This window comes from Athene cunicularia (assembly GCF_003259725.1).
Source record: "Athene cunicularia isolate RWA chromosome 1 unlocalized genomic scaffold, athCun1 chr1_part2, whole genome shotgun sequence".
Taxonomy (NCBI): Eukaryota; Metazoa; Chordata; class Aves; order Strigiformes; family Strigidae; genus Athene; species Athene cunicularia.
In genome coordinates this window covers 42,816,744-42,828,080 of record NW_020799092.1, presented here as the reverse complement: position 1 = coordinate 42,828,080, position 11,337 = coordinate 42,816,744, and the positions used below count along the sequence as shown (strand labels likewise).

The window sequence follows — 11,337 nt, the reverse complement described above, 5'->3', positions numbered from 1 at the left end:
TATTTTGCTGGGAGAGTAACAAGATGGTTTTCTACTACAGTTACATAGCTCTGATTCTGTATCTTCTCAGTAGCTGGTGGTGTTGAGATTCAGAGTTCTTGCTAAATTCTGGTAAGACACAGCTAAAGATCAGCTGATACGAATTAGTAGTAGTATTGTAGGATACTAATAACAATAATTTTTGTCTGGTGGTAATTCTTCAGAAATGTAATCAACAAGCACTGACTCCATTGTGCTAAGTTCTGTACCTGAAATTTGTGGCCTAAATGTCCAAGGCAGCCAGGTAAGACATTTATAATTAATTCAATGTCCTCTGTATTCTGTATGTTTGGAGGAGACATTTAGTCATAGATAGATCACTAAGTAAAAACATCTATTAAATGCTCTGATGCTCCTTCACAGCCAAACTCTTGCTCTGGCACAATTCTCCATATGTCCTTCAATTTCTAATCCCTTTTTCAGGCCAGCAGTGCATTAGGTATGTGGTAGGAAAACTCAAAAGTATTTTTGTATTCCATTCAGATCTCAAGTAATTTAATCAAAACCCTAAAGATTTACACCCAGGCTTGGTTTGGCTCTTTACATTTAACATAACCTAATACTAGGGCTTTATTTCCTCCTAAACTATTTGATTGAATGCTGCTGTAAATTATTCTGCTTTTAGCTGAGCATTATTTCATATTTGGCTCATGTTTCATAACCTTCAGAATCAAAAAAGAAGAATTTTTTCATCTTATTTCCAAGATTTGCTTAGGTAAGTTTTATGATAAGCCTGCAAGCTTTGAAACAACAATACATGTCCTGAGGGGTAGAAGGACATCAGTGACATTTCATATTGCCCCGATCACAAAGGGAATATATTGCATATCTTAGTTCCTCTCTGACACATACAGGATTACGGGGTAATTCGGGCTGGAAGGGGCCTCAGGAGGCCTCTAGCCCAACCCCGTGCTCACAGCAGGGTCGCTGCAAGGCCAGACCAGGTTGCTCTGGGCTGTACCCAGAGTGTGGGCTTCTAAACCTCCAGGGACACAGACTGCACAGCCTCTCTGGGCTGGGGGTTTCTGTGTGATTCCCCCAAAGACACCCCCTCTCCAGGTGAAGAAGCCCCAGTCTCTTTGCCTGTTCTCACAGGTCACATGCTCCATCCCCAACCATCGTGGTGGCCCTCCCCTGGACTTGCGCTGGTTTATCAGAGCCTTTCCCTTAACAGGGAGGCGCAGACTGGATGCAGTGCTCTGCGTGTGGTCTAACAGCTGCTGAGTTCAGGGAATAATCACTTTCCCAGATCTTCTGGCTGTGCTTCTGATGACACAGCCCAGGCATTTGTCCTTGTTGAATTTCATAAGACTCCCGTTGGCCGATTATTGGAACTTGACCTCAGGCAGGTCTGGAAATATAGTGGGAAACAATTGAAAGGATACAATTGAATTGAGAGGTTGCTCTTGAATCATTCAGGACAGAAGTTTAAATACATTAAAGGGGGGACGAATGTGCAAAGTATCCCAATGAATCCTTGAAATACCGAGACAGAATCTTTCATCAAACTGTAATGGTGTTAAGTGTAGTGTAAAACTGCTGCTGTAGAAGCAGCGCCCACAATCACCTGACCAGGAAAGAATTTGTTAGTTGTGATAGCGTGGAGCCCCGTATCTAGCAGCAGTCAGCTACATTAAGTAAACATTAGGCATCTGAGGTGACAGGAGGTCCTGTGTATGCCCTCACGCACATACACAGCATGTTATTATAGAATAAGGACTGACAAAATGTTGATGGGACAGGCCTTGCCCACAGGTGAGATCATACACCTAGCAATTATTAAAATCAAGCAAAACCAATGGAGGCACTTGCTTTAGGTCCTGAGTATAAACAAAGTTACATGGTATAATATCATTGCTCTACCCACTACCTAAATTAGGCTTTTATGAGAGTTATTTAGGATTAAGGGAGGACATCAATTTAAAGTGAAATAGCTATTCCAGTTTTTCATGTGAGCAAGCTCTTATTTGATTTTTCTCTGTAATTATTTAGTAGCAAGAAAATTAAAGATTATACTCCCTATCGAAAACCTTTATTAAGAATTTGGCCCAAATGACTCAATTGTATCATTTTAATGAATAGTGAAAAAATTAATTAGCACAAAAAATTAATTATAACATGGCAGAAAGCCACTGAAATAGTCAACAATGGTTCTTTAACAAACAGATAATTACTCAGACAGACTATTTCAAAGCCATCTTGCAAATTTATCCAATGTGTGGGCAACAGATTCACCAGGGGTTCATAAAGTGTCTCAGTGCTTTACATATACTCCTACATATTTCAGTAGGCGTCACCCTGATAAGGCTGGCTTATTCTGCTGTAGTCTATGTACACAAAAGACAGAGGAATTTACTGAAAAAAGTGAATCCTGATTTTAAGAGTCATCTCTCTTTTCATAAATCATTTGATCAAAATCGAAGACTTAGTGAAAGGAGATATTGCACATAAAAGAAAGCCAAAAATATTCTGAAAATGGATACAATTTAAAGCCACATCAGTGCTACCAGCTATGCAGTCCTCACAAGTGAGGATTAAGTTATATGTCTGTATGGATGACGTGTTTTAGATCTGTAGAACTTGGGATGCTGTGTTTTTTTCTTGAATGTAGTTCCTTTCTTGGTCCATTTGTTCCAATAAATGGACAGCAATCACCTTCTTAACCAGAATCCCAAACAATAGGTAATATCAAGTGCCTGAAACCTGAAATGTCACTCCCAACTGCTTAGGCAAGAGAAATTGTGAAGAAAACTGGGACAGAGTGTCAGGAAAAACATCCTGAAGAATTAAGTGGTTCAAAGTGTATATTAACTTCTTACAGGAAATGGGAAAGCTGCACTATATTTTTTGTCCTTAAATCTTAACCAATCAAAACATAGTAGCAGGACTGAGGACTGTGTCATGTCCAAAATATCAGGAGAGGTGGTTTAGAAATTAAGAGATAATATTTTTAGTTAAAAAACCACAGATAGCAGGATCATTTTATTCACCTTCGGGTTTCTGGGTTTTGAGGTTTTTTTTTTAGATTTCTGATACCAAGATTTTCTCTTCAAGCAGTTAGGCTTGAAACTAAATATCACTTTTCCACATGGATTGCTGAGTTTCCCTATCAGTACGGGCACTGCCTGGCAAGCATCAGATGGAGGGAGACCTGGGCCAATCTTGAGAGAAGCTGGAACGCTAAGACTGCCGTAGACACCCCTGCACTGGTGTGTGACTGGAAGACCTACCGGTGATTTCCATGGGCAGGTCTTCAGATGGTCTAAAGAAGGTTAATTCTGAAGAAGTCAATGGAGGCTGTGTTGATTCACACCATCTGGGCTAAATCATTCCCTGGCAGAGTTACAGATTTTTAAAGGTGGCAGTGCTCTTCCACTTTCACTCTTTGTGGGTTGATTCTAGATTTGATGAAAGAAAGCAATAATTGAGGAACTCATATTTGCTTGGCAGATAATACTCATGACAACAATCTCTCAGGCATTTATTGTATACATGGTTATTGAGAACACTGACAGTTTTTCTTCACTTGATGACATAATAAAATACTACAATTAGTACAAAATATACACAGCATTCAAAATGTAGTTGTCCAGTGATATTCATTGTTCTTGTGATTGACAGATTTTAGTGGAGAAGGATGAATTTACTTAAGTGATATTTGCATATGTTTTTCAACCAATGCTGACTGATTTGAATTAGCCAAAGACAATGTGATTTCTAGATTTTTTTTTTTCCCTACCAAGACCACATACATTTGTTTTGAGGTTTCCCATTAATCCATGTAATTTATTGAGTAAATTGCTATTTATTTCATCATGGGTAGGTGCATTTCCTATGACAAACAAATGCTTGGTCTTTTTTTGTTCCGGTGATATATCACTGAAAGGAAACAATCAGTTGTCTCTGCATGCTTTCCTGGCTTTAAGATCACAAGAATAAGAAGTAAGATCAGTCTTCTTGCAGAAGGAGGCTGTATTAGTATCATGACATTCACAGGAAGGTTGTTTTTCTAACTGTATTATAGTCAAGTGCTGTGACAGTGCAGCGGTATCTAATGGAGTGAATAGTAGGAAGAGGACAACATTTGTGCTATGTAGACAGAAACGGTAGAAAGAACCACCAAAGAATCAGTGAGGGAGATAATGACACCTAAGACCCTGCTAACTCTTCCCTGTTACTACCTCACAGAATATTCATCAGGATTTGATTGCTTCATTTACTATTAGCCACTTGCCATAAAGCATTAAATTGCTACATTGTCTTTTGATAGGTAGATAGCTAAAGAATAAATGCAGGCAAACCTTTATCAACATGAGCTTGGGGTGCTTGCTGATGCGCATCCTCATCAGACGTTAAACCCAGGTGAGGACTCAGCTCCGATGCTTGAAATTTGTATAAATCATTAAAGCTCCCCAACATATTTGACATCCTTACCTCAATGCCCTTGGAGGTCAGAGTGCAATGGGATAGTTAAGTTCATTTCTGAAATGAAAGAAGACAGTAAGAAGCTGCAGTTCGCTGCAGCTAAATCACTGCTAGCTCTTGCAGTGTTGCAGTCGCTGCAGGAATTGCAGAATGGCAGAGTGATGAAGGGACTTCTGGAGGTCATCTGGCCCAAGACCTGGCTAGGAGCAGGACCATTAACATCAGATTGCTTAGTATCTTGTCCAGTCAAATTCTGAGTATCTCTGTTGATGAAGATGCTGTATCCTCTCTGATTAATCTGGTCCAATGTTTGACTGCTCTCAGGGTGATTTTTTGTTCTCCTAATTTCTAATTGGAATTTTCTGTGTTGCAATTTATGCCCTTGTCTCTCACCCTGTCTTTGAGAAGAGTTTGGCTCTGCCTTGTCTGTTGTTGTGATTTAAGCCCAGAGGGAAACTGAGCACCATGCAGCTGCCAGCTCACTCCTTCTCCCTCAGGTATGGGGAGGAGAAAATTAACAAAAGACTCAGTGATCAAGACAAGGACAGGGAGGGATGACTCACCGGTTATGGTCACAGGCAAAAGAAAGACTCAATTTGTGAAGAAAAAAGAACATTAATTTAATTTGACCACCACCACCACTTAATTTACCAATCAAGCAGAGCAGAAGAGTGAGAAATACAACCATATCTTAAAAGCACACCTGCCCACCCCCACCCCCCTTCTTTCTGGGCTCAGTTTTGCTCCCAATTTCTCTATCTACCTCCCCCCCCCCAGCAGCACAGGAGGGCTGGGGATGGTGGTTGCAGTCAGTTCATCACCTGTTGTATCTGCTGTTCCTTTCTCCTAGGGGCAAGCACTCCTCGCACTCTTCCCTTACTCCAGTGTGGGGTCTCTCTCACAGGAGACAGTCTTCCATGAACTTCTCCCACATGAGTCCTTCCCACAGGGATGCAGCTCTTCATGAACTGCTTCAATGTGGGTCCCTCCTCTGTGTTGAAGTCCTCCCAACAACAAACTGCTCCAGCAGGGGCTTCCCTCAGAGTCCTGGACTTCTTTGGGTGCAGCCACATGCTATGGCAGGGGGTCCTCCAAGGGCTGCAGGTGGGCATCTGCTCCAATGGTGACCTCCAGGGGCTCAGGGGGACAGCCTGCCCTCTCACCACAGGCTGCTGGGGAGTCTCTGCTCCAGTACACTTCCCGCCCTCCTCCTTTTTCCACTGACTTTAGTGTTTGCATAGATGTCCTTGTTGCAACTCCTCAGAACTCCCACTCCTCCTCTCAGGATTCCCTTCTTAAATATGTTATCACAGACGAACACCACCGTTGCTAATTGGCTCAGCCTTGGCCAGAGACAGGTCTGACTTGGAACCTGGGAGCTTGGAGAAACTTCTCACAGGAGTCACCTCTGTAGCGCCCTCCCCTGCCACCAAAAGCCCACCACATACACACAAACCCAACACATCTGTACACTTATATTAAGTAGCTGAAGACAGCAAGAAGATTCATCTCTTCTTAACCAGTTTCTTCTTAAGATTGTATAAACCTAGTTGTCAGCCATTCCTTGTATGCCATGTGCTTCCGACTCCTGCTCAGGTCCAGGAAAAGAAGGGGAAGCACAAGGACTCTCCCCTGCTCTTCCTTCCCTCTTCTGTTCCTCAGTGCTCAAATCAGGTATTGGTGCTGATGGTGGAGGTCAGGGATAACCAGAAAGAGAGGGACTACTCAGGCATGTGTGATCTAAGCAGGGTGCTGGGGCCCTTATCTTTGAATGCAAGAAATCAAATTGCAAGTCCAGGCTTAATAAGCAGCAACCAGTTAAGGAGGATTACATGCAAGGGTCATCCTGATTTGGACCAGAGCCTCATTTCAGGGTTACACAAGCTTTTAGAGAAAAGAGCTCAGTTTTCCTGCCAAAACTGGCTGCTCGAGGCTTGGATGGGCAGACGCTTTGCTGGGTAAAAAACTGTCTGGATGGCCGGGCCCAAAGAGTTGTGGTGAACGGAGTTAAATCCAGTTGGTGGCCGGTCACGAGTGGTGTCCCCAGGGCTCAGTTTTGGGGCCACTCCTGTTTAACATCTTTATTGATGATCTGGACGAGGGGATCGAGTGCACCCTCAGTCAGTTTGCAGATGACACCCAGTTGGGTGGGAGTGTTGATCTGCTCGAGGGTAGGGAGGCTCTGCAGAGAGACCTGGACAGGCTGGAGCCATGGGCTGAGGCCAACTCGGGGAGTTTCAATAAGGCCAAATGCCAGGGGCTGCCCTTGGGCCACAACAACCCCCAGCAGTGCTACAGGCTTGGGGAGGAGTGGCTGGAGAGCTGCCAGTCAGAGAGGGAGCTGGGGGGGTTGATTGACAGCCGGCTGAACAAGAGCCAGCAGTGTGCCCAGGTGGCCAAGAAGGCCAATGGCATCCTGGCTTGTGTCAGCAATAGCGTGGCCAGCAGGGACAGGGAAGGGATCTGACCCCTGTACTCGGCACTGGTGAGGCCGCCCCTCGATTCCTGTGTTCAGTTTTGGGCCCCTCACTACAAAAAGGACATTGAATGACTCGAGCGTGTCCAGAGAAGGGCAACGGAGCTGGTGCAGGGTCTGGAGCACAGGTTGTATGAAGAGCATTGTTCAGTTTGGAGGAGAGGAGTCTGAGGGGAGACCTCACGCCCTCTACCTGAAAGGAGGTTGCAGAGAGCTGGCGATGAGCTGCTTTAACCAAGTAGTAAGTGATAGGACAAGAGGGAATGGCCTGAAGTTGCCCCAGGGAAGGTTTAGACTGGATATTGGGAAGTATTTCTTTCCAGAAGGGGTTGTTAGGTGTTGGAATAGGCTGCCCAGGGAGGTGGTGGAGTCCCCATCCCTGGAGGTGTTTAAGAGTTGGGTTGACATAGCGCTGAGGGATCTGGTGTAGTTGGGAAATGTCAGTGTTAGGTTAACAGTTGGACTAGATGATCTTCAAGGTCCTTTCCAACCTAGTTGATTCTGTGATTCTGAGCTAGTTCCTTAACTGTAAGACTTCTCTGCAGCACAGCAGATACCAATAAAAATTTTGACCACGTGACACATCATGTGCAGAGGTTGTTCATGTTCAGCACAGGTATTTTTAGAATAATTTAAAGACAGTTTTAAAAGGTATTATTGTGGAAGAATACTTGCTTGTATTCATCCACCTGAATGTCCATACTGAGAGGTATGAAGTATGTACCAAGCAAAGAGAAGTGATGTGCACTGTTGCAAGGTACAGGGACTCATTCAGTGCACCTCTGACAAGGCTAGATTCAGTGAGGCAGGCTGTCTTCACAGATAAATTCGCCATGCATACCCATCCAGCACAGCAAACATTTCTTCCACTCACTGCATGGCTATGTTCTTAAATAGAGAGTATCTGTGTAAGATGAGTTTAGCTTCAGGGGTGAGGTTTTGACTACAAAACTCATTCCCATTTCTTAAATCACCATGAGCTTGAAGCGGGTAAGGGAGACAGAGAGGAAATGAAGCAGTGGTTCAGTTCTTCCCTGCCTCTATCCTGCACAGCTGGGTTTGCAGGATGAGAACTGTGCACTCTGTCCCTTAAGATAGCTGGAGCGGCTCCATTCCCTTGGAGCTCCCACAGCTGAGTATACACAGATTGCTTGGTTAACACTCTTTCCTGGTACTCACAGTAACTGCTCTAATACAGCAGTACCCAAGAAACTTTCTGGGGGCTCATGTAAAAATCCAGTGAACACCTGAGGGGACATGGCAATGTCTTGTGCCTGTCAATCTGTTATTCTGTTGCCAGTGCACAGCATGTCGCAGCAGCATTTTCAATAGTAGGAAGTAAAATCTGGGTAGTCTCTGTAAAGCCCAGAAATAGTTCTCCAGTCATCCCAGTTTAATGGGTGATTCTCATGCAAGGATAGCAATGTCTACAAATTGAAGGTAACTGCGGATTCAACAGAATACTAACGGAGATACAAGGGCTTTCATGGCGCGATCTAGTGAATCACAAACATATGCATGTACAAGCAGGTTTTAAGTTTCATTTTAAACATCAAATTGCCATGCAACATTAACATAACTTTGTCACAATGTTTATTGGGAAACACTTAGGGCAAATTATTACTCTCTCAGCCAAATATGCGTCAGAGAGAAATAGTAATGTCTTTCAGTATGGCTGTGGATGCAAACTGGAGCTAAGAAAAAAAAAAGTATTTATCTTATGTTGATTTTTTAATGAAATATTTGATGGCTCTGGAGTACAAATATAATTATTTACTGTAGGATTTAATTAAAAGATGCCTATTTTTGGTAAAAAAACCCCAAACCTATCCTGAAATACCAGTGCTACAGTACACAGGCGAAACAAGTAAGGAAACACAATTTTGAAGTCCACATTTATTGTATATATGCATTGAAGTCCTATTTATAGGCCAAATTGAAGAACCTGTAGAGATCTCTGTGGATGAGGAATTTGTATTGTGGTGTGGGAGAAGCAAGTAGGATCTGCATGAGACTCCTGTATCTCTTATTGCCACCTTCTTGTCTCCCAATGAGGGATGATGGCTGGTTGCTCCACATAGTCATAAAGTTTTATTTAAAACCCAGCAAGTTTTCCTCTTCTGTCCTTCCCTAAAACTGCAATTCACTATCTGCTGAGTTGGAGTCATCCATATGAAGAAATTGGCAGGGTTTGGCCCAAACTAATTGTTGCAATAACCTGCCAGTATGTAAGTAGGTAACTGAAACTTGCACTCACTTGTAGGCAGGGCACTTATTAGGGTTCACGGAACTCTGGGTCTGGATTGAGGTGTCTATGGGTCTGCAGAGGGTTCTGTTAGTGGGAATTAGACCTCCTGGTGCACCCATGTGTTGTGAAAGCAGGCAGAGGAAGAGAGTGCTGTACACATACTGCCAACACTGGATGTCCTAAAAGGAGAAAATACATCTTTCACTGATAAGATGGTGGAACTGGTTGGCATTTGGAACAGATGTGGCCCTCTCAGTGAGCAAACCTGTTACAGCAATAATCTGGACAAATTCTCCACTAATGTCCTTAAAATAAAATGTTGGCGAGAAGTGTTTGTTGTATGGAATACCAGCCTGTTGCAGATGAAAGTATTTCACATGGCTATGATTTAATAGTAATTTAAAATTTATTACTGATGTGAGGTAGATCAAAGGTTGAATTTTAGCAGCACTGAATGACTGATTTAAAGATTAACAAGGTGATTTAGTAGAATATGTTATGATTAAAATAGTGACTTAATTACAGACTCAAGAATGACAAGATTCATACTAACTTACTACAAGGTATTCTAAATAAATAAATAAAGTATATAAGTAAACCCACAAAACATACACAGAAGCACGGAAGTATTTGGAAATCCAAGGAAATATATAGACACAGTCATGAAGGCCAATGTTTGTATTGAAGCAGACAGACAGGTAAAGAGGTGGATGGAGGAGACTAGCCTATAGTTAAAGTTTCCTACTTCCCAAGTTTGGAGCAAATAGTCACAATGCGTTGATACTTCTCAACAGATGATAATTGAGTTTTGAGAAGAGGTCTGATTTAACCCGGCTTTTTGTTGGCTTTGTGGGCAGGCGAGCTTCAAACCTCAAGGAGCCTGCGCCTGAGAGGCATCCCAACTGAGGGAAGATGCTGGACACAGCCTGCTGCGATCCAGGAGAGCTCAGAGGGTCTCTCTTAGGGTCGCTATTTATAGGGTCTGAGATAATTGACTCTCGTCACGTACTTTTCCATTTCAGCCTAACTCAGATGATGGAAAATTCTGGTACTTCCTATCAGCTGTGCAAGCTCTGAACTTGCTAGATCTCAGAGTTCTGGTATCATGCCCTTTGGACCACAACCCAAGTACAGATGTACTAGACTGTCAGGAGGCAATGATTGTTACTACTGCTTTTAAGCAGTCGGAGGGAGGGGGCAGAAACCAAGCGGACTAAAGGGGTGTCTCAGTGCTCTGGTCTACTGCCTTTCCCAATCCATTTGATTTGACATGTGGTCCATTTCCAAGCGATAGGGGAGGTAGGAATCGGGAGCGTTAAGGGAGTGCCTTTATGCCCTGGTCCATTACCTTTCCCTATTCATCTTGGTTTGGCATGTGGCCTGGGTGGGGAAAACTGCACTAAGCACTGAGTGGCACAAGAGAGGCAGGGGGGTTGCACCACCACAATCCATCCTGTGACTGAAGTCAATTTATATCATCCATGGAGTGACAGTGTAGTTGCCTCTATGCCTACAAAAAGATAATAGTCTGATCCAATTACACTTTGAGGGAAACTTTGCATTTGGTTAGCTTTTCTTAATTAATCAAATTTTTATTAAACATAATTTTGAAGTGACAGTATGCATGTGAAGGAATATATATGTGGGGAAATTTCTGCATTAATGTAACTTGTTTAGCCATCCTTCGAGCTCTAATATATAAAGCAATGATTAACAACAAATATAGTATAACAGCAGTTACTAGCATAATGATGGGATGTAACATCAGATTCAGTGTTCCAGTTGCTGCAGGAAACCATCCAAACAGTACTTCCTACCACTGGTGTTATCCATCCTTTTTGACCTTTGTTAACACTTGATTTCTTTGATGTGTGAAATGCTGGGGTTTCAACCCCAATCCCCAAATTAAGGTTGACAGATGGGTGATTCCCACAGCCCTTCACAAGCAGGGGGTGAGTTTACCTTTAAGCTTCCCTCCAGGGTGCGGCCGGCCCTGCAGGGAGAGCCATTGGGTAAATGAGCCCCAGGTGTCCCCCATTAAGTAAGCAAGGGTCAGGTGTCCCACTTGGGGATAAAAGCTGGGACCACTTGCAGGCAGGGGCAGTGTCTGTCTGTGAGGTGGATGCCCTATGCAGAGTTTTCTGTTGGG

General features: G+C 43.2%; 1 long non-coding RNA gene across 1 annotated transcript; it reads right to left on the bottom strand.

Annotated features, from left to right (window-relative positions):
- Positions 1-1,068: 1,068 nt before the first annotated feature.
- Positions 1,069-9,296, bottom strand: LOC113491309. Its single transcript, XR_003400371.1, has 3 exons — positions 9,198-9,296; positions 4,474-4,521; positions 1,069-1,390 (listed from the first exon to the last, which is right to left on the bottom strand). It is a non-coding gene; the product is annotated as an uncharacterized LOC113491309 (long non-coding RNA).
- Between the last annotated feature and the right edge of the window lie 2,041 nt (positions 9,297-11,337).